Here is a 20,110-nt window from a genome sequence, read left to right as displayed (position 1 = left end):
GCTGCTTCCCAACCATGCATGCAACCTCTCTCTATGATACTTTATCCTCATTTGATTCCCAGCTGCTTACATCAATAATAACCAGGTAATAACGATCCTTTTTCAGTAAAACACCACGCTGAAGGAACCACTCATTCTTTAACTTAGATCGGGTGCAGCATTTATTACCAAGATCATATGCTAACGAACTAGAAGAGTTAAGTACTTCAAACATGTGTTAGCCATTTCAGCACAAGCAATTGGCCGTTTTACCAGAATACACACAATTGTCTTTCATACAACTCCTTCAAGGTCAGAAGAACCAACCATTCAGGAATCTCTTGAAACTTGCTATGGATTCAGAATTTCAGCAATATCTTTATATATTTCACCTAGTCAGTGCAATAAGTAGGTATCATTTTGGGACATGTTAATTATATTTGATTTACTAACTGGGTTGAATGCTGAGCAGAATATGTGGTGAAGTAAATGAAATTGTATGTTGTGTTCCATGAGTATGTGCAGGTTTGGCTATGATAGCACTTTGGCAATTCCCCCACTTTTAAAAAGAAAGTTCACATTAATCTACAAAATGAGATATATGCCATACGAATATTACATTCTTAATGCTCCCAAGATGTTAAAGTCCTGACAGCTCACATCTGCTCAGCATTACAAATCATGTTGTATTTTTGCAAACAGTTGCTGTTACAATGCTTTAGGTAAATCCCCACTTGAACACAACTTTTTGATGCCACAGCTGGAGGAGGGTTGACCTCAGTGGGGTTCTTTAATGCAAAGGCTTTATGAGGGGTTTTTTTTCCCTGCCTTTCACTTGTAAGGTTCTCTGAAACATTTGACACAATATTTACCAAACTATGAATTTCCCGCCACAGCAGAATGTGTTCAGTGATCAATACAGTGATCATTCCCAAGTGGGTTTAAATCAAGCACATCCAAGTCCAAATGGAAAGATATTGTATCCTCTAGTGCGTCAGCCACAAGAGCCAGGAGACTTCCAATGATCCAAAAATACCAGTAAATCTCCGGCCAAGTATATCTCAACGCAGTCATTCTGGCTGCAGAAAAGGAAATACATGTAATAGGTAACAGACTCGCAATACGGAAACAACTATTGGAATGCAATATTAGAGTGAGGTGTTTACCTTACATCATTGCATTGATTAATGGTCCATTTCTGATGTGTTCCTAATAATGTATTAAATTTCAACAATTCCCAAGTTAAGACTATAATTCTCTTTTATTTCGTAAAATTATAGCATGATTACAGATTAAGAGCTGTGGAATTTCCATGTACATTATTTGTTCATTGCAGTCTTTAACAAGTTAACTTCTTCTATATTTTGGGTTGTATCTTGTTGGCTCTGGGCAGGCATTTAAAAAGCAACCACTGGCACTTGGCCATTCAATCTAGAGTCCTGGACTTAAGCACAGGTCTGGGATTTACTGACAAATTTGGTAGGCTTGATCTGTCAGTTCATCCCTGCTGTGGGAGTCCACATGGAATCCATTGGCAGGGCTTCCTCCTGCTCGGATCCTTTGCCAGGGCAGACCTGGCATGGAATCTGAGACAAGACTCTAATGATGTCAGTGGGGCTTCTGGGCCTGTAGATTAGGAGGGAGAGGAGAAAGGCTTATACATTTCTGTTTTTATTATCTCACTTTAGTTTAATGTTTTTAATTATATATTTATGCTTTTAATTATCCAACTTTTAAAAACTTAATTATGAATTAAAATCAATTAATAATTCTGAGAGCATTTATCTCAGTATTAAGAGATTTAAAGTCTTGATGTCCATGACAACTATAGAGAGAAGAGAGATCTCAGCCTCCCTTTTCTGCTTTCTGTCAAAAACTGTCAGGTGTATTCAGCTGGAGGGGGCATTTGCAGTATGTTGCTTGAGAGTTAGCTGTTATTTGGAGTTTGCTACCTAACTCAAGGGTGTGGAAGGTCAGTGAGATCAACAGCCCATGTCTAGTAAGTGTGGGAATGGAAGGGTGATTCTGGGAAGTAGGCTGGTAACAGCACTTGGATGCCATTTCATGAAGTACACCAGTAAGTATTTTATTTGTTTGACTCTAAACCTTCATTTGTTAATTTGCCAAAATTGCAAGCAAGGTTAGCTTCAAATATGCAGCAATTTTACACATTAAGTATATGCCAGTGACCTTTCATCAGAACTGGAAAAGTGAGGAGAACAAGTGTGTTTTAAATTGGAGAGATAAGAGAACAAAAGTAGTGTCTGTGTCAGGGTGAACAAATTTGGTGAGTACAAATATAGTCAGGCATTTATAGTAATCCTGCTCGCCCATAGCATTCTAAACAGGCTTCAGTAATTGATTTGGCATTGAAGGACATAGAGCGATCTAAGCCAATAGTTCCCAGGTAGAAAAGGCAGAAAGTATTGTAGAAAATGCATGAAATGGGCTGCCGGCAATACTGGTGGAAGTGGATATGATAGGGTCTTTTAAGAGACTTTTGGATAGGTACATGGAGCTTAGAAAACTAGAGGGCTATGGGTAAGCCTAGTAACTTCTAGGGTAGGGACATGTTTGGCACAATTTTGTGGGCCGAAGGGCCTGTATTGTGCTGTAGGTTTTCTATGTTTCTAAAATCAAAAAGCACAAAACTAGCAAAGGATCTCAGACCTGAAACATCAGTATTAGAATCAGGCTTAATGTCACCGGCATATGTCATGAAGTTTGTGGTTTTGTGGCAGCAGTGCCCTGTAATACCCAATAATAAATCTATACATTACAGTAAAAATAAGGCAGCATCTATGGAAATTAATAAATTCATTCTATTACCTTCTTCAGAACTTGAAAGGAAGGGAGACAACACCAGAATAAAAAGGCCAGGGGTGGGTGGGGGGCGGAAGGGGAAGGAGGATAGCTAGAAAGTGATTCGGATGAAGCTAGATGGGTAGGTATACTTCACAACTTCTGCCATCCCCAAAGGGATTCTACATATCTCTATCACTCCATGCCCTCTCTCCACTTTCCACAGGGATTGATCCCTCCATGAATCCCTTGTTCATTCATCCCTCCCCACTAACCTTCCTGCCGGCGGCCAAACAGCCCATTCACCTCCTCCCTCATCTCCAAACAGGGCCCCAAAAAACTCTTCCAGCTGAGACAACACTTCACCTGCGAATCTGCTGGTGTCCGGTGCTCCCAATGTGGCCTTCTCTACACTCTGAGAGCCATCATCATCTGGGGGACTGCTTCATTGAGAAATTCGACTCCATCTGCCAAAAGTGAAACTTCACAGTGGCTAAACATTTTAATTGTGATTTCCATTCCCTTTCCAACATGTTGGCCCACAGCCTTCTCTTGTGCCAAGATGAGGCCATCCTCAGGATGGAGGAGCAACGCTTTATATTTTGTCTCGGTAGCCTCCAACCTGATGGCATGAATATCGATTTCTCTTTCCAGTTTAAAAAAAAATGCCTTCCCTCCTCCTCTTCTTCTATTCCTCACTCTGGCCTCTTACCTCTTCTCACCTGCCTATCACCTCCTCCTGAATTCCCTCCTCCTTCCCTTTCTCCTATGGTCCTCTCTCCTCTCCTATAAGATTCCTTCCTCTTTAGCCATTTGTCTTTCCTATCCACTTGGCTTCACCTATCCCCTTCTAGCTATCCTTCCTCTCTCCGCACTTTTTTTTCAGTCTGGCATGTTCCCCCTTGTTTTCCAGTCCTGAAAAAGAGTCTTGGACCAAAACAACAGTTTATTCATTTCAGTAGATGCTGCGTGACCAGCTGAGTTCCTCCAGCATTTTGTGTGTGTTGCTTTGGATTTCTAGCATCTGCAGACTTTCTCATGTTTATATAAAAATTAAATAAATAAGTCATGCAAAAAGAGAGGAAAAAAGTATTGACATGGTATTTGTGAGTTCATTGTCCATTCAGAATTCAAGTGTCTTCAGACTCCTCCCTAAAAGTGGCAATAAGAAGAGGGCATGTCCTGGGTGATGAGAGTCCTTAATGATGGATGCTGTCTTTTTAAGGCATTGCTTTTTGAAGTTATCCAGCATGCTGGGGAGGCTAGTGCCCACAATGGAGCTGGCGGAGCTTACAGCTTTCTGGAGCTTTCTCAGATCCTGTGCAGTGGTCCTTCTATACCAGACGGTGATGTAACCAGTTAGATTGCTCTCCACATACGTATATCGGTAGAAATTTGTGAGTCTTTGGAGACATACTAAGTCCCCTCAGGCTCCTAATGAAATATTGGCGCTGTCGTGCCTTCTTTGTAATTGCATCAATATGTTAGGCCCAGGATAGTTCCTTAGAGATGTTGACACTCAGGAACCAGAAATTGTTCACCCTTTTCACTTCTGATCCCTCGGTAAGGACTTGTGTGTGTTCCATTGACTTCCCCTTCCTGAAGTCTCTATCAATTCCTTGGTTTTACTGACGCTAAATGTATGACTGTCCTGTGACACCATGCAACCGGCTGATCTATCTTGCTCTGTACACCTCCTCGTCACCATCTGAAACTCTGCCAACAATAGTTGTGTCATTGGCAAATCTACAGATGGTGTTTGAGCTGTGCCCAGCTACTCAGTTGTGGGTGTAGAGAGGGTAGAGCACTGGGCTAAGCACACATCCTTAAGTTGCAACAGTTTTGATTTTCAGCGAGGAGGAGAGGTAATTACTGATCCACCCAGTCTGTGGTCTCCTGGTGAGGAAGTCAAAGATCCAGTTGCAAAGGGAGGTATAGAGGCCCAGGTTTTGGAGTTTGTTGATTAGAACTGAGGGTATGGTTGTGTTGAACGCTGAGCTGCAGTCAACAAACAGCATCCTGAGGTAAGTATTACTATAGACCAGGTGCTTCAAGGCCAAGTGGAGAGCCAATGAGATTGCATCTGCTGTAGACTCATTGTGGTGAAAGGTCAATTGAAGCAGGTCCATGCTCCTGCTTCAGCAGGAGTTGATTCTGGCCATGACCAACATTTCAAAGCACTTCATCACAGTAGATGTAAGTGTCACTGGGCGATAGATATTGAGGGAGCTCATCCTGCTCTTCTTAGGCATTGGTATGATTGTTGCCCTTTTGAAGCAGGTGGGAACCTCCCACTGCAGTAGTGAGAGATTGAAGCTGCCCTTGAGCATTCCTATCAGTTGGTTTGGACAGGTTTTCAGAGGCCTGCCAGGTAGGTCATCAGAGCCTGACACCTTGCGATTATTCACCCTCTTGAAAGATGTTCTAACATTAACTTCCGAATTGGAGATCACAGGTGCTGCAGGGATTTGCGTATGTGTGGTTTAATTCTCCCTTTCAAAGCATGCATAAAAGGCATTGTGCTCACCTGGGAGTGAATCATCACAGCCATTCACTTTGTAGGAAGTAACGGCCTGCAAACCCTACCAGAGCTGACGTGTATACAATTCCATCTCTAAATTCAATTGAACTTGTTTTCTTGCCCTTAAAATATCCTTCCCTAGGTTGTACCTATACTTCTTGTGTAGTTCTGCATCACCAATCTTGAATGCCACAGATGTAGCCCTCAGCAGACTACGAACTGGTTCATCCACAGCTTTAGGTTTGAGAATGTTCAGTATGTTCTCGAAGGCACACTCATCCACACAGGTCTTGATGAAGTTGGTGACAACTGTGGTGTACTTATTCAAACTTGAAGGTGAATCCCTGAATATTGTCCAGTCCACTGACTGAAAGCACTCCTCTGACTCCTCTGCCTCACTTGACCATACCTTCTTTCCTCAGCACTGGTGCTGCAGTCTTAAGTCTCTACCTTTACTTTGGTGACGGACTTTATTGCAGAGATAGATGTTTATTACTGCTGATCAACCTCACTAACCCAGAAAAATAATTTTAGTCCTGTGGAGTCTCATTTCCTCCAAAATCGGGGATTCCAAAAATATTTTTCTTTCTTTTAATCTGCTCTATTCAAATTCTATTTACATTTCCTAGTTTTTGTTCCACATTCTCTATGATTCATACTTCCCTTTAAAATATCCTAGCTTAGTCTCTGTCGGGGTGAGAACGAACCAGGATCAGCAGTTAAAATGCTTCTAACATGGGCCGAATCATGAGTTTAAATTGTCAGCATATTTATATATTTCAGTGTTAATATATGCACAATAACATAGGTTTGTATAACGTAATATACAGTTAAAATACACATATTAACAAATTTGTTTATCACTTATGGTGGGCCCAATTTTGCAAGAACCATCTACCAGCTGAAGCTAGCTTGTGCCACTTAAATCCGCCTTCCATCTCTTAGAGGGAAGTGCCTTATGGTTTTAGCAGGCACTGGAAGGCATTAACATTTGAACTGACATAGTCAGTTTAATCACAAAAGGGCAAGAAATTACACTGGAGGACCTGGCACAGTCTGGGCAGAGGAGGAGAGATGTCCTGTTTCCAGAAGATCATAGAACACTCTCTCAGGACACACACCAAGGTGGAAGTGAGAAGGGAAAGGCTTAGTAGCCAATGCTGGATCATCATTGGACCAAGTGTTGAAGATCTCCGTATCATCAATTTAGTGAATGCATTGCAAGACCAACTCACCTGACATCAACCTCTACTGTTCATGATGAGTTAACTCCATTTCTTCATCACACTTATACACTCAATACTATGCAGTCTAGTGCCCTTCCCTTGGACAACATCGGTGGTGTGGAGAGGGGAGACTTGCAGCTTGGGCAACTGCCGGTCTTCCATTAAAAAAAACCTTGCCCAGGCTTGTGCAAATCCATGGTCTATCGAGACTAATGGAGGCCTACCTACTATGCAGAGCTCTCATTGTGTCTCACAGCCTGGGCACAGTGCTCCTTCAATTGCATCCACTCATTGACACTTTTCCCTCTATCCTAAAGATCAAATTGGCAAACAATTGGAGGAAAATCGATACTCCTCTTCGCACCATTCTTGCTTTTATCAAGCAATCTCTTCAGATTTACAGGTAACATGATGTAAACCTATACCTCCTAGTTTCATTGCATTTCCTTGTAACAACCTGATGCCTTATTTCCCTTCAATAGCTAAGTCTACAAGGAGCTTGATGCTAATAAACTCAACACAATACACCTTTGATAGCCAGTGGCAAACTGGTCTTGTCCTGAGTCTGTGTTATTATAAAGGAAGTCCTTACTGTTGCCATGTGCACTGTTTTTCAAAGCTCAACGTTCAATGTAAATTTATTATCAAAGTACATATATATTGTATACAACCCTGAGATTCACCTTCTTGCAGGTATACTGAATAACCATAATAGAATAATAACTACAATAGAACCAATGAAAGACCACAGCTTGTCCCATTCTGAGTGTTGTCTACATGGTCTTTCCGACACCGGTTCAGCAGGTAGAACTACTGCTTCACAGCTGAATTGACCTGGGTCCAGTCCTGAAGCTGTTTGTGTGGAGATTGCCAACTCTCCCCGTGACTCTGTAGGTTTCCATCAGGTGTTCTAGTTTCCTCCCACATCCCAAAGACGTGTTGGTTGGGAGGTTAATTGGCCATGCCAACTGCCCCTGGAGTAGGTGGGAGGTAGGAGAATGAGGGGAGAAACGATGGGATTGGGAAACTGGGAATAGGTTACATGGAGATAAACAGGAGACTAAGAACAGGAATGCTCTGAGATTTGGCATAGACACGATGGGCCAAATGGTATCCTTTGTGGGAAGCATATGAAATAAGGAAGGTTTGACATCGGCAGGTTCTTGCAGAAACTTGAAGTCAAGATAAATTTTTTCAGCTCTTAGCACATCACCCCTGCAGGCTTAAGAATAAGCACTTCTTGAATTGAAATAACACTCAGCAGAAATCAATCAGCATCCAGCCTTTACAAAGTGCTTGGCAGCAGCTCTTCCTGCTGTGTGTTTGTGCACGCAATTTTGAGATTACCCTAGCTGGAATGTGGTGCTCCATTTTGCCTGCACCATGGCATTACGTTCTGATTGACATCATTCTCTGCCTATAACGAATGATATCATGTGAACATCGCCACTCTGCAACACACAGAATGCTGGAGGAAGTCAGCGGTCAGACAGGGAAATGGACAATTGATGCCTCAGGTCAGATGAAAGGTCTCTGCCAGACATGTAGACTGTCCACATATGCTGCCTTTCCCATGGAGATCCTCCAGCATCTTGTGTGTTGCTCAGATTCCAGCATTTGTAGCCCCTTATGTTTCTATTATCGCTGTGCGTACTGATCTAGAGCACTACGGTGGCACAGTATTTTATGCTGCTGCTTCCCAGCTCGAGGGACCCGAGTACAGTCCTGACCATGTGTGCAATCTGTGCAGAATCTGCGAATGTGTGGATTTCCTCCAGCTACATATCTTTCCCAAAGGTTTCCCTGGGGTTACCTCTCCGATTCTCCCATCAGCCGTGTACAGTAGTGGTAATTTACTGCTGCCAATTAACTTACCAGACTACACAACTTTGGGCTGTGCCAGGAGTTGATGGACATGAGTGAGAGAAAAGAAGGTGCTGGGAGAGAGAGAAAGGAGAAGGAAGATGGAACTAACTGGAATGCTCTACTGGGAGTCATCATCGGCTGCACTTCGACAGCACTAGGCGGCACTGAAGTGTAGTGGTTAGCACAATGCCTTATAGGATCAGCGACCGGGGTTCAATTCCCGCTGCTGCCTGTAAGGAGTTTGTACATTCTCCCCGTGGCCGTGTGGTTTTCCTCCTACAGTCCAAAGACATACAGGTTGGTAGGTTAATTGGTCATTGTAGGCGAGGAATAAATCAGGGCCAGAAAGGTCTATTCCATAGAACCATAGAACACTACAGCACAGTACAGGCCCTTCAGCCCTCCATGTTGTGCCAACCCATATAATCCTTAAAAAATAGTACTAAACCCACACTGCCCCATACTTCATTTTTCTTTCATCCATGTGTCTGTCCAAGAGGTTCTTAAATACCCCTAATGTTTTAACCTCCACCACCATCCCTGGCAAGTCATTCCAGGCACTCACAACCCTCTGTGTAAAAAACTTGCCCCTGATGTCTCCCCTAAACTTTCTTCCTTTAATTTTGTATATTTGCCCTCTGGTGTTTGTTGTTGGTGCCCTGGGAAACAGGTACTGACTATCCACCCTATCTATGCCTCTCATAATCTTGTAGACCTCTATCAAGTCTCCTCCCATTCTTCTACGCTCCAAAGAGAAAAGTCCCAGCTCTGCTAACCTTGCTTCATATGACTTGTTCTCCAAACCAGGCAACATCCTGGTAAATCTCCTCTGCACCATCTCCATAGCTTCCACATCTTTCTTATAATGAGGTGACAGAATTGAACACAATACTCTAAGTGTGGTCTCACTAGAGATTTGTAGAGTTGCAACATGACCTTTCTAGTCTTGAACTCAATACCCCTGTTAATGAAGCCTAGAATCCCATAGGCCTTCTTAACTACCCTATCAACCTGTGCAGCGATCTTGAGGGATGTATGGATTTGAACCCCAAGGTCCCTTTGTTCATCCACACTCTTAAGTAACTGACCATTAATCCTGTACTCAGGCTTCTGGTTTGTCCTTCCAAAATGCATCACCTCACACTTGTCCGGATTGAACTCCATCTGCCATTTTTCTACCCAACTCTGCAGCCTGTCTATATCCTCTTGTAACCTTCGACCACCTACATCTCCATCCACAACTCCTCCAATCTTCGTGTCATCCGCAAACTTACTCGCCCATCCTTCTGTCTCTACATCCAGGTCATTTATAAAAATCACAAATAGCAGGGGTCCCAGGACAGATCCCTGCGACACTCCACAAGTCACTGACCTCCAGGCAGAATACTTTCCTTCCACAACTACCCTCTGCTTTCTTCCTTTAAGCCAATTTTTTATCCAAACAGCCAAGGTTCCACTTATCCCATGCCTCATGACTTTCTGGATTGAGTTTCTCATGAGGGACCTTATCAAATGCTTTGCTAACGTCCATGTAGACCACATCCACTGCCCTACTCTCATCAATTTCTTTTGTTACCTCTTCAAAAAAACTCAATCAGGCTCGTGAGGCACGATCTTCCCTTCACAAAGCCATGTTGACTATCCATGAGTAGACTGTACTTCTCCAAATGCTCGTAGATCCTATCCTTAAGAATCCTTTCCAGTAGTTTGCATATCACTGATGTAAGACTCACCGGTCTATAGTTCCCAGGTTTCTCCCCATTACCTTTTTTAAACAAGGGAACTACTTTTGCCATTCTCCAGTCCTCCGGCACTTCCCCTGCAGCCAAAGAGGATTCAAAGATCATGGCTAATGCTCCTGCGATCTCTTCTCTCAATTCCCACAACAACCTGGGGTGTATCATATCCGGCCCTAGGGATTTATCAATCTTAATGTTTTTAAGAAGATCCAGCACTTCTTCCTTAATCTCCACATTGTCCAGCACACAGGCCCGCTCTACTTCGACCTCATCCTGATCAAGATCCTTTTCACTTGTGAATACTGAAGCAAAGTATTCACTTAGGACCTCCCCAACCTCCTCTGCTTCCAGGCACATGTTGCCCTCTTTATCCTTTAGCGGTCCCACCTTCATTCTCATCATCCTGCTATTCTTCACATACGCATAGAACGCCTTGGGGTTCTCCTTAATCCTACATGCCAAGGCCTTCTCATGCCCCCTTCGAGCTCTCCTAGGTCCTTTCTTTAGCTGCTTCCTGGCTACCCTATATTTCTCATAAGCCCCTCCTACTTCCTGCCTCTTATATCTAACATATGCTTCCTTTTTCCTCTTGACAAGTTGCCTCACATATTTCGTCAGCCACGGTTCCCTTTTCCTACCATTTTTTCCTTGCCTCAGTGGGACAAACCTATCCTGAACCCAGCTCAATGGGTCCCTAAACTTCTCCCACATTACTTCTGTGCTTTCCCCTTTGAACATCTGTTTCCAATTTACTCTCGCTAGTTCCTGCCTCATCCCTTCAAAGTTAGCCTTTCCCCAGTTAAACACTTTACCATTTTGTCTGATTTTATCCCTTTCCATAGCTATGCTGAAGCTAAGGGAGTTGTGGTCACTCTCACCAAAATGCTCCCCCACCAAGAGGTCTGTCACCTGACCAGGTTCATTACCCAGAACTAGATCCAGTATGGCCTCTCCTCTCATCAGCCAGTCCATGGAGCCAAAGCCCTTTCACTCTGCTGCCTCTCAATCCGCTGCCCACTGGATATGGCTGCCTTCTTTTTAAACTGTTCGTGCTCAACTGGCTGACGTCACGCGCCTGCGCAGCCTGGCCTCTCTCTTCCCCTGAGAGCTCCAAAATGTCTTCCCGCTGGAAATCCTTAGGTGCTCTCCCGCTGCCTTCTCATTCCGAATTGTACTGTATCTCAATAAATAAATAAATCAATCATGAACCCCATGGGCTGAAACGGCCCGAAACGTCGACTGTACTTTTTCCCATAGATGCTGCCTGGTCTGCTGAGTTCCACCAGCATTTTGTGTGTGTTGCTTGGATTTCCAGCATCTGCAGATTTTCTCTTGCTTCTGGGCGAATAGTCTTACGTCTGTTGTTACAAGACAGATAAGAATTCCCTACCAATACTGTAGCAGCCGCATCTCCCATCTACATCAATTTCAATATTTGAAACAATTCTCTGTGCCAAACAACAGATGCTCTGGAGCTAGATTTTGTGGCCCATTCATCTGTGTGAGTAATCTTCAAACTGCTGTTTCGAGGATTCTCATGTTAATTATCCTGAGCGCACACTTCGAATCCCTGAGGAGGATACCTTACAGGATCAGGTGCCAAGTTAGAGTAAAGCTGAATTTGAAAGTAGAAAAATTCGAGCAATGGCTAGTAGTTGATCAGAAAGCTACTCCTAGATTAGGCTAATAGCAAATTCTTGCACATAACTTGTAACACTTTGACTATTGCCAGAGGACAGAATGAATACAAGACCTTTTTTTAAATTACTAATGTAAAAATTAAAAATAATCAATGTAAAGAAAAGGTACTGAATAGAAGACACGGCAGGCCAGGAAGTAGGACACTGGAGGCATAACTCCTTGTGATGGAAATAAATGACGAACTCTGATACTGTGTAAAGGAAATGACAAGCAGCACTCAATAGAATGATGAGAGTAAAATGTAAAATGTCTACCTTTTTTTTGTACAATATGCTTTAATCTCTCATTTTCTGCTGCATATTAAATTATTCTTGTTCTATTTTTAAAAAACCTAAAGTTACAAACGGTACCCATTGTATAAAGGGTAATGTGGAGTTAAATTTTAAAAATCAAATGGGAGATTTTGTGTTGACTTAATATTAAGCTGTAATTAGCTTATGGATGGTTGTAAACATTTGTTGGAAATACCATTACTGGGATCTGCCAGATAATTATATACAGTGTGATCTTATGACGAAATAAAGAGAGGTAAGAAAGCAAAATGAAAGACATGCTTCTTTATTATAGCTTTCAACTCCTTCAAAGATCCCTGAACACTTCTTATATATTAGGTTTCAAGTGTTGCCATTGTAGGTAGTGTATGGAGTGCAGTGGACAATTTACACTCAGCATAGCCTCGCATCTAAGGAATGGCTCATTCCTCCTTTCCTATTGATGTTCCTCTGGGGACCAGCCAAACTCTGACAACAATTTCCTGTTCTTCTTTGGAAATGTCATCTCATGTACAGCTGAACAGTTAGACTGTTGCAGTTTAACAGTGTCTGAAAGATAAGACTTCTGACTATGCAGTACTTACGCAGTGCCACATGAAATATTTGGCCTTCATTTTAATATGTAGACTATGACCCCATAACTATTGAGCTGAGCTGACAATTTACAATGGTCTCATTTTCCTTTTTATGATGACTAAATTTCTGTGAATAGTTGCATAGCAATTCTTGTTATTCAACCGAATGTAAATATGAACACGATTTTAACATTGTGTCTAGCATTCTGAATTAAATGAATCATAATATTTAAAGAGCCAGACATTCCACTTATACAGAACTTGATTCAGGAAAGTAATCTCTGTGATTCAGATACTTCGGAGCAGGCCATGTTTGTTTATGAAGTCCTGACTACACACTGGAGAAACAACCTTCGGATTTGTACTGCTGTGGGCTACTTTTTTCTATGGGTACTGCAGTAAAACAGCTTCCTTCTTATAATCATGCATTAGTCCAAAAGCGTATTGAAAATAATAAGACATGGTATAAGAATGAGGTTTCATTCAACATGGCTCCTCTGGTCATGGCAGATTCAGAGGACTGCAAATACAGTTTGGTGATGTCTGTAGGTACGTTACAGGGAGGCAGAGATATCATTGACAAAGCCCACGATTGCCACCAGTTTAACTTGATGACCAGTTTTATGGCATTAACCAAAATGCTTATTTTTCCTACTTTACACTACTTCAGGGCCTATAGTTTTTTGATGTAACAAAAGCTACAACTTTTCATCAAAGTTTGGAGGAAAATTAAATCTGGAAATGTTTGATTTGTACTTGGTCTGCAAAACCAATTTGAAATCTGGAATAAATAAGCAAATTTTATTTATTGCTGTTGCTTCACAATGTAATAGCACTTACTCTCCACATCTTTCTCCCAAAGAATTTTGATTAATGTTTGTCTATGGTTTGTCAAAGGCACACTTGATATTTAACATATGAATGTTGTTTTGCTTTCAATTTTGGGTAAACATTTTCTCCAAAAATTGAAGAACTGTTGGTGGAAATGGTATACATATGATAAGTAGCAGTTTTATAATTTCAATCATTAAATCATTATAATTCCATCACTAAAGGCCTCTTTGCCTTACTACCTTGGGGAGGAGGTACATGAGCCTATACACAATATTTTAAGAACAGTGTCTTCTCTGTCATCAGATTTCTGAATAGTCCATGAACCCATGAACACTACCTCATTGTTTTTCTTAGCACTATTTATTTATTTTTGTATTTATTTTATGTCTTGCATGGTACTCTAGCCACAAAACAACAAATTTCACAAAATATATCTGTGATAATAAAACTAGCCACTTGGATTACTTTTGATGAAATGAATTTTTTTATAGAATATGGAGTGATTGTTGAAAGTCCGATGAAGGTATTAATGCTGAACAGTTCTCTGGCAGGAACATTTATTCTCAGTGATGGTAGTTCTATCAAATGATCTTGTGTCTTTGTTCCACAACAAGCGTAGAGTGAGGTATATGCCTGGTGTTTCAAGTGGTCTTAGACAAGCATGCATTCATTCTCTTCAGAAGAATGGAAAAACCTGCAAAGGTGGAAAAATTGGAAACGTGGTCCTGAATTTACATTTTTTTGACTGTCATGCAGTCAGTGCGCAGGTAACTTTGTTCACTGAGTCTATTCAGGGGTTTGTTTTCACCAGGTTTCTATCCTGTAACCACAGGACTACAAGATGTAGGAGCAGAATTAGGCCATTCAGCCCATCGAGTCTGCTTTGCCATTCAGCCCATCGAGTCTGCTCTGCCATTCCATCCTGACTGATTTATTATCCTTCTCAGCTCCATTCTCCTGCTTTCTCCCCATAACCTTTGATGCTCTTACTAATCAAGAACCTATTAACCTCTCCTTTAAATATGCCAAATAGTTTGGCCTTCACAGCCATCTGTGGCAATGAATTCCTTAGATTCACCCCACCCCCAGCTAAAGAAATTCCTTTTCATCTCTGTTCTAAATGAACATCTCTTAATTCTGATTTTGTGTCCTCTGGTCCTAGACTGCCCCTCTATAGGAAACACCCTTTCCACATTTTCTCTGTCTAGGCCTTTTGATAGGTTTCTTATAAACTGCAATGAGCACAGGCCCAGAGCCATCAAACACTTATATGTAAATCTTTTCATCCTTGCGATCATTCTCATAAACCTCCTCTGGAATCTCTCTAACACAAATACATCCTTTCTTAGATAAGGGGCCCAAAGCTGCTCACGATAGTCCAAGCAGGGTCTGACCAAAACCTCATAAAGCTTTAGCATTACATCCTTGCTTTCTTATTCTAGTTCTCTCAAAATAAGTGTTAACATTACAGTTGACTTCCTTACCACTGACTCAACCTTTAAGTTAAACTTTAGGGAATCCTACACAACGACTCCCAAGTCACTTTGCACCTGTGATTTCTGAATCTTCTCCCCCTTTAGAAAATAGGTTTTTTTTTCTTTCTACCAAAGTGTATAACCATATACTCCCCTACACTATATTTCATCTGCCACGTTTTTGTCATTTTCCTAATCTATCTCAGTCTTTCTTCAGACTCCCTACTTCCTCAGCACTACCTGATCCTCCACCTTTCTTCATTCTGTTTGCAAACTTGGCCACACAAAGCCATCAGTTACGTCTTCCAAATCAAGGATATATAACGTGAGAAGAAATGAACCCAACAACAATCTCTGCTAAACACTACAAGAAGTCACTGGCAGTCAGCCAGAAAAGGCGCCCTTTGTTCCTACTCTTTGCCTCCTGCCAGTCAACCGATCTGACAGCTATAACTTTCCTTTCAATGTGATCCAGGACTCTTAGCATGTGTGCTTGTCAGTTGATACTTATGCTTAATATGAGAACACAAAATCAACAACAAGTCTGTTGGGCTGCCCAGCTTTTGCATCAGGGACAACTTGTTAATTAAATATTAAGTGTGCCTGCTGCGTTATCAGCTTTAATTAGTAGAACTATTTTACTTACAAATCTGCAGTATGAAGACATTTTCATGGGAGTTTGTTGGGTGTTTCTGAAGAGCTTTCTCTGAATCTGTCTCAGTCTTTCCTCAGGGTGTTCCTGAAGCACGTTTCTCTTTCATCAGGGTCCAGGAATGAGCTGAAAGTGCATCAGATTTGCAAATGTTTGTCAAAGTATGTAGATTTGATAAAGAACTGGTAAGGAGTAAGACAATGTTGAAATTATGTTTTTTTTTTATTGAGGATAGGCAGATTAAAGAGGTGGAACTGTTAATCTCTGATGGAATGTAAAGGTGAATCTCCATAGATTAATGCTTATGACTGCAGAAGCGATGGATTGAGCATATGGATAGACTTTAAGATTGCAATAAAGACTTTGAAATTGATTTACCAGGGTAATCAGTGCCATTGGATTTTGAGAAGATCTTGAATTATATTTATTTCAAATTTTCAAGAAGTATATCAAATTCAGTGCAAACTTTGCTGAAGGGTGAAATGTGGGAAACAGGTAAATGGACAAAGACACTTTGACTGTCAAGAAGTTCAGCAGATTGACAATAATTTAGGAGTTACAGATTGACAATAAGAAGTTATTGATTTTACTTTGAAGCATGAAGGAACTGAATATTTTTGAACTTGATATTAAGTTTGCTGCAAGGAAAGGTACTGAATTTCCAATTCATAAAACAGAAAGCAACATACAGGAGGGGCAAATGGGAAGTCAATTAATTGGAAAGAGATTGAAATACAAAAGTAGCAAATTCTTGATGGAATTACATAAGTTATTGTTGAGTCACATGGTATGATTTTGGACCCCCTGTCCAAGGAAGAATACATTTACTTTGGAGATGGTGATTGTCCTGTGAGGAGAGATTAAATAAGATTCTTTTTTCACATTGGAATATAGAAGGCTGAGAATTGATCTCCTTGAGATAGCCAAGATTCTAATAGGAATTGACAATATTACGGGGAGCAACTTCCTTTAGTTGGAGGATAGATTATTGGCAGTGATTGCCTAGGATGAGAGGTCCACCATAAGAAGACGGATGAAAAATGTGTTTATTCAATGTGGAAATTCTTGGAATTCTGTACTCCAGAGGTTTGAGGATTATCAGTAATTGACTACATTTAAAGCTGCATTTGACAGATTTATGGATGCTAAAGGATAAGGGGATTAGGTGGGAATGTAGACTTGAGATAGAACCATTATCTTACTGAATGATGAGATAGGCTGGAGAAAATGGATGGATTTGTCCAATTGCACAGTCTGGTTCTATTTATGTTCTTAATCTGTTATCATTTCTGATCTCCCCTATTTTCTGTAAATTGAAGCTGTTTAAAATTGGTAATTGAGCATAGCTACATAAATAGGCGTCTAAAAGCTCAGGGAACAAGATGGCATAATAATTCTGAAGCAACTGTTAAGCTTAATTCAACACTATATCACTCTGACTCAAACAACTTTGATATTGTAAGAAAATAAATTAACCCAAAATCAATGAGATCTTCATCTTATTTTAATGGGTTTTCCATTTGATTACAGCAGTAGGAGTTAACAGCTTAGTTCATTTAGTCACAGTTAACATCTGCTACGTCATTAAAAACTGAGCTTTGTTTCCAAGAAAGCACAAATTATCTATGCATAGTTTGAATTAAATTCAAAACTCATTAAAAAACACATTTTGATTTTAGTTCTGGATTCTTTCTTTTCCTACATGAGAACATAACTAAATGACTTAGTCCCTGGTGACTGCTCTGTCATTCAATAAGATTAAGGCTGATCTTTTCCTTCAGCAGTACTTTGCTGTACTAAGGCCATATCTATTGTTTCCTTTAAGATCTGAAATCCATCAATATTCATTTTGAATATACTCAGTGATGGAAATTCCACAACCAAGTTAGAAAGAGAATTCCAAAGGTTTTGCTATAGTCTGGCTGAAAAAAAATCATTTGATCTCTGTGACCCCTGGTTTAAGCAGGAAACATATTATCTCTCCCTCTATTTGATCAAGTCCTGTGGATATTGTCTGTAGTTCAGCTAGTACCATGCATTATCTTCAATTTGGTGGTTACGTGTTCAAATCCCACTTCAGAGACCTGAACACAGAAGTCTTGACAGACATTCCACTGCTATGGCTTTACCGCTCCTTTGGACATGGTGCATTTTTGATGAGGTGTTCAACTGGGGGTTGCTCGGTTTGAGTCATTCTCAAAGGGGCCGCTGAGTTTGGGTCACTCCCACGGAGCGGCTGCTGGAGATGAGTAACTGGTTGGTCTCCTCAGAGGGGCTAGTGGGTTTGAGCCTCTCTCCTCAGTTTGAGCAGTTGCTCTCGGAGATGCTATCGAAATTCTGAGATTTATGGATTGGACTGTAGTTCAATCTAACTATATTTCATATTGGCCTCTTTCAGTTATTTTTTTTGTGTTTTTGTCCATTCTTTCTTGTTGCTGATTGGACGGCTGTGGGTTGGTGTTTAACGTTCTCGTTGCTGTTTCTCCGTGTGCAAGGGAGGGGTTGGTGGGGGGTTTGGGGCTTGTGAGTTTTTGTTTCTTTTTCTTTTTGTGCGGGGCAAGGTTGCTGTCTTTTCTTTCAATTACCTCTATGGTTTTTCTGTATTTTATTGCTATCTGGAGAAGACAAATCTCAGATTATATTTTGCACACATACTTTGATAATAAAATGAACTTTTTTAACAGAGGACAGGGTTCTGTCTCAAAGAGATGCACAAAAACCCATAACACTTTTTGTTACCCCTGTTATCCCTGGCTCCGCAAACATATCTCACTGTAACTAGTTTGTAATCTGGAAGCTTTCTGCATTGTACGCCTTGTGATTGTTATGGTGAACAGTATGGCATTTGCAGCATTGACTTAACTTTGTACAGGAAGTGCTACTTTAGAACGTTATAATTTTCTATATTTTTGTGGCATATTTATTTAAAAGGGATTTATCGTGTAACTAAATAGAGTGAAACAGAGGAACAGCTGTGGGACTGTTTCGAGTTACTGGACTGGGCTTTGTTTAAGGACTCATCAGAGGATCTGAATGAATATGCCATGGTTGTTATGGGCTTTGTAAAGACAGTTGTAGATGAGTATGTCCTTATTAACTCATGCAGAGTCTTCCCCAACCAGTAGCCCTGGACGAACCAAGAAATCTGCAATTCTTGAATCAAGAAATGAAGCGGCATTTCTAGACTACTAGAATCACTGAAGGACACTTGACACCTGTGGCAGGGCTCGAATACTATCACCTCCTACAAAATTAGGCCAAGCAACATACGTGACAACAAGGTTTTGCTCCCAGATGAGCTTAATGCCTTTTGTGCTCACTTCAGTGACAAAGCATGGAAGCACCTTCATGAACTCCCACATCCCCAAGTGATCTTGTGATTTCAGTCTCTGGGGCCAGATGGAGAGAGCCCTTCAGGAGGGCGAAACCATCAAAAGCATACAGCCTAGATGGAGTACCTGGCTGAGTACTGAAGACTTGTGCTATTCAATGACCTGGTGTGTTCACTGATATCTTTAACCTCTTGCTTAGGCTGCCTGCTTCAAGCTGGCTTCAACTATACCGGTGCCCAAGAAGAACATGGTAACCTTTTTCAATGGCTATCATCCAGTAGCACTTACATCCACTGGGAGGAAGTGCATTGAGAGGTTGCTAATGAAACATACCTGAGAAAGGACTTGAATCTGCTCCAAGTTGCCTACCGGCACAACAGGTCAACATCAGATAACATTTCATTGGCTCTCCACTCAGTTCTGGAACACCTGAACAGTGAAGATCCATACATTAGGATGCTGCAGGATGGACTACAGCTTGGCATTCAATACTATCATCCCTTAAAGCTAATCAATAAGCTCCAAGACATAGGCCTTAATACATCTTTGTGTAATTGGACTCTTGATCATCTCACATCACCTCAAAACTTCACCCAAATGTATGGAGTTACTCAGCTCGAGGAGATGCTCCCTCGCTGCTCCATTGACAGAGTCCATTGCTGTCTGTGAGCTTACAAATTCTCACAGCAGTTTGAGCTTTCTCCAGTTTTCTCCAACATTCCCAATAACTGGCTCCTGCAAAATACGTCTAACAAGTGTTAGAATCTGAGGTACGAGTGGATGGAAATGTGGGGAGAGTAAAATAGGACTGGCATCAACTGAAAAGCCAGAGGGCTGTTCCTACATTGTATATCTCAATGGCTTTAATCCCCTTGTAAGTTAGTTCATACTCCAAGCAACCTCACAATGCTCAGTCTACAACAGTTTGAAAATTGCTGTTTTCTGTAATCTGGCTATACATTTCCAACTGTCTGTTCTAGTCCCTAAATGCATGTGTTAAACCTATAGCTTTCAAAAAGATTCCCACAGCATCTTTTTAAAGCACAGGTCCTTTTAATACCTCTGTTGCATCTTCAGGTGAAACCATTGCAGAAGGCTGTGGCATGAGTAAACTCATAAATTTTTCATCTGTCTGA

General features: G+C 41.2%; 1 long non-coding RNA gene across 1 annotated transcript; it reads right to left on the bottom strand.

The window, feature by feature from the left end:
* Positions 1–248: 248 nt before the first annotated feature.
* LOC140742113 (uncharacterized) lies at positions 249–19,405 on the bottom strand. The gene is made up of 3 exons (XR_012102221.1): positions 19,308–19,405; positions 15,637–15,768; positions 249–1,058 (listed from the first exon to the last, which is right to left on the bottom strand). It is a non-coding gene; the product is annotated as an uncharacterized lncRNA (long non-coding RNA).
* Between the last annotated feature and the right edge of the window lie 705 nt (positions 19,406–20,110).

Source organism: Hemitrygon akajei, chromosome 19 (assembly GCF_048418815.1).
Source record: "Hemitrygon akajei chromosome 19, sHemAka1.3, whole genome shotgun sequence".
Taxonomy (NCBI): Eukaryota; Metazoa; Chordata; class Chondrichthyes; order Myliobatiformes; family Dasyatidae; genus Hemitrygon; species Hemitrygon akajei.
The sequence above is the reverse complement of the archived record's forward strand: the minus strand, read 5'-3'. Positions and strand labels throughout refer to the sequence as shown.